Source organism: Nycticebus coucang, chromosome 5 (genome assembly GCF_027406575.1).
Source record: "Nycticebus coucang isolate mNycCou1 chromosome 5, mNycCou1.pri, whole genome shotgun sequence".
In the NCBI taxonomy this organism is placed as follows: Eukaryota; Metazoa; Chordata; class Mammalia; order Primates; family Lorisidae; genus Nycticebus; species Nycticebus coucang.
In genome coordinates, this window is record NC_069784.1 from 80,554,237 (window position 1) to 80,558,302 (window position 4,066).

The 4,066-nt window shown below is 34.4% G+C and overlaps 1 non-coding gene across 1 annotated transcript; it reads right to left on the reverse strand.

Annotated features, from left to right (window-relative positions):
• Positions 1 to 2,848: 2,848 nt before the first annotated feature.
• On the reverse strand, positions 2,849 to 2,955 carry LOC128586880 (U6 spliceosomal RNA). The gene has a single exon (XR_008380338.1). It is a non-coding gene; the product is annotated as a U6 spliceosomal RNA (small nuclear RNA).
• Between the last annotated feature and the right edge of the window lie 1,111 nt (positions 2,956 to 4,066).

Consider the following 4,066-nt stretch of genomic DNA (forward strand, 5'->3'; position numbering starts at 1 on the left):
GGGTAAAAGCCATTAAATTATTTTATTTATCATATTTGTTTGCATTTATTATTTCCCGTGCAACATCACAGCAGAATGTCAGGTTATTTCACACATCATTTTTTTTTTTTTTTTTTTTTTTTAATTTTTTTATTAAATCATAAGTGTATACAATGATATGATTATGGGGCATCATACACTCACTTCATAAACCATTTGACACATTTTTATCCCAGTGGTTAACATAGCCTTTCCGGCGTTATCTCAGTTACTGTGCCAAAACATTTATATTCTACATTTACCAAGTTTCGCAAATACCCCTTCACACATCATTTAAAATCACCCCAAATAATCATGCATATTTTGAGAATTTTACTACTCTATTTCATAGTGAAAAAGAAAGAATATATTTTTTCTTACTTTCAAACTCTTCTTTTCACTCATTTGATTAACAAAATCAACTGAGTATAGCCCATTCAATGCTCCATTTCCTTCTGTAAAAGTTCAAACACAAAAACCGCAAGTCTCTGGCAGTATAAAGACTACTAGCAGAATTGAATATGACATACAAAACATTACATCATTTTCCTTTTGCTCTTTTGAAGAGAACATGTTGGATTGAGCTAATTTTAGATTTCAGATGAAATGTAATCACATCATCTCACCCTCACATAAGGAAGGAAAAAATTAAACTTTGTGCATTAGGCTATTAGCTTCAGATTATGGAATGATCTCTCCTTTTTTAAATTCACTAGCAATGTAGTAGTTACATCACATCAGAAGAGATTAAAATTTAAAGACAAGATCCACAGAGAATTCTAATTTCCCTGACTGGTTTTCTGATAGTTTTTCCTAAATAAGTATCAATTCCTTATGAAATACAGGAGATTGATATTAACTAGACTTCTTTAGGCTAAAAAGGCAAAGGAAAAGTGGTATAAGCCACATTACCTGGTGGCCTAACAAAGCTCTTTGTATTCAAGTTAAATGTGTGATATTAGTATTTTTACTTCTTAAATAATTTTTTTCAAGTAGCAAATATATTTCAGGCATTATTCCAGATGAACAGTGAATTCAGTAATGGAAAACCCAAGTCCTCAAGTTAAAAGATTTCTAACCTACTAGGATTACAAAGAACTATTAGGGAATGATAACTAAATATAGAAAACCAAATACAGGAAGTGTGATGATCAGACAAATTATTTAAACTTACAAGTTCCCAATAAAGGAGAAAATATCCAATACAATAATGAAAGACAAGGAAAGCTTCCAAATCAGGCAGACCTAAGTGAAAACCAAAAGCTGATCACTATGGCTTGTACTTTGAAATCTAAGGATGTCCATTGGCTACATTTAAGGAAGGCAGGGTTAAAAGAAATTTGTATTTTAAAAAGAAGATCCTGCAAGTTGAAGTATAGGTAATAGGTCAGAGACAGGGACGTTTCCTGAAATTAAAAATAAAAATTATTATATCAAGTTTATAAATTCACAACCCATGCTTCATTTCTGTAGGAGTGGGAAAATGGTGGTTAACAATATCACATCTTATGTTCCACATCTGTGCCAATCTTTTCCTCATACTTTTATGGAAAGTGCTGCTATTGCCCCAGTTTCAGTCAATGGCTCACCCAGACCATTAAAATATACCCAACGTTGTTCAGTCAGATGATGGGGTGTCTTCTAGTACAATAGGGTAGGAGGAAGAGAAGGAAGATACGTCCTTTGAAGAAAGACTTTAAGACATAATATTGAATACATTGCTTCACCTAAAATTATGCTAGGATTAATGACATAGAAGTCCAGATTTTTTATTAAGATCATGGGATAATCATTAAAAGATTTTTAATAGGAAAATGGAAATCAGGTATTCATTTTGAAAAAAAAAATACTCTAGCTATAGCAGAGTAAATTGGCGGGGTTAGAGGAGGCAGGAACCGTATGGAAACTTCAGAAAATAAAGGCAAAAGATGGTTGGGAATTTGTTAGTAGCCACTGAACAACAGAAGAGAGAGGGACTCTCAGAACCAGTTGGAAGGTAGAATCTATAGAATTTGATGACTGAGATTTGGGAGAGAAATGGCACCTAGACAATGAGAAACAGGTTTCAGGAAGCTGATGTGAGACTTGTTTTGGCTTTGAGTTTTAGATGTCTGTGGAATACACAGCAGAAACATCCTCTAGGGGGAAGTCAGCAGAATGGCAAATTAAGCCTCCCCAGATCTTTATCTCCAATGGAGACATCAATTCAACAACAATACATTGACCTATTCTCTCGGTGAGAAATCTAGAAAATGGGTAAGAGGCCTCTGCACCCCCAGAATGATCCTAAAAAATAAGTATATGAGTCCCCTGCAATGAATGAAATGAGATAATAAAAAAGCTCAGGATTAAAAAAAAAAAGGGCATAAATAAAACAAATATCAAAAGGACATAGGAAACATAAAAAGGAAGCAAACAAAAATTTTGGAGCTGAAGACAATAGTATATTCCCTACAGAGGTTAAACAGCAAACTCAATCAAGCAGAAGAATCAACAAACTCAAAAATAGGTTATAAAAAATTAGTGACAAAGTCAATGTGAAGAGGAATTCCTACAAATTGTGAGATGAAAGCATCGAGTAACTTCACCCTGCCTTTCTTTCAAAGGGAAACCCAACTGACTAACAACATGTTTTCCAACAGAAACCTTAAGCACAGAAGGGATTGGGGTCCTATCTTTAATGCTCCTAATAATAAGATGTACTGGCCAAGAGGTTTGTAGCCTGCGTAAACGAAAGAGAAATAAAGTCTTTCCCAAACAAGAAAGTGCTGAGGGAATTTGTCACTTACAGATCAGCCCTTCGAGAAATGCTTAAAGGAGTTTTTTTTTTTTAAATATGGAACGCTTCAAGAATTTGCGTGTCATCCTTGCGCAGGGGCCATGCTAATCTTCTCTGTATCATTCCAATTTTAGTATATGTGCTGCCGAAGCAAGCACAATGCTTAAAGGAGTTTTAAAAATGGAAGTAAAAGGTCAATGCTCATAAGTATAAAAATAACAAAAAGTACAAAATAAAACAAAACACCTCCCTCAAAAAACTCATAACTTTAATAAAATAGCAACACAAGAGAGACTATAGTGCAATATAAAGTCTGAAACTAGTATGTCACATAGTAATATTGACATCAAATATAAAAGGTTTAATGCCCCACTAAAAATATATATATTGATGGAATGGATTTTTGAAAAGCCCAAACATCTGCTATTTCCAAGAGACCCACTTAACTAGTAAATACTCTCCTAGATGGAAGGTAAAAGTGTGGAAAACCATTCCAAGCAAATTGAAACCCAAAGTGCGCAGAAGCAGCTAATTTTACATTACATAAAACAAACATTAACTCAACAACAGTGAAAAAAGACAAAGAAAGTCATTATATAATGATAAAGAGATTGATTTAACAAGAAATAAAACAATCCTAACTATATTATATATATATAAATATATATATATATATGTATGTATCTGACATAGGAGATCCCAGACTCGTAAAACGAATGCTGCTAGAACTAAGGAAAAAAACCATCAATACATTAATTGAGGAAGATTTCAACACTCCACTGACAGAACAGGCAGAACATCAAGGCATAAAATCAATGACTTCAATAGAGACTGGGCCTAAAATATATAGAATGGGCCTAAAATATCTAGAATATCTACAGACTGGGCATAGGAGGCTTACCTGTGATCCTAGCACTCTAGGAAACCAATGTGGTTAAATTGCTTGAGCTCAGGAGCTTGAGACAAGTCTGAGCAAGAGCAAGACCTCATCTCAACTAAAAATAGAAAAAAGTAGCCAGGCATTATTGCAGGCACCTGGAGTCCCAGCTACGCAGGAGACTGAGAGAAGAGGATCACTTAAGTCCAGAAGTTTGAGGTTGCTGTGAGCTACGATGATGCCACAGCACTCTACCCACAGTAGACGCTGTCTCAAAAGCAAACAGAAAAACATTCTAGACCAAAATATTAATACATACTGCAGAATAGATTAGTGCAAAAGTAATTGCGGTTTTTGGTGCATCTCATCCATTTTCTGAGCACACTTACACT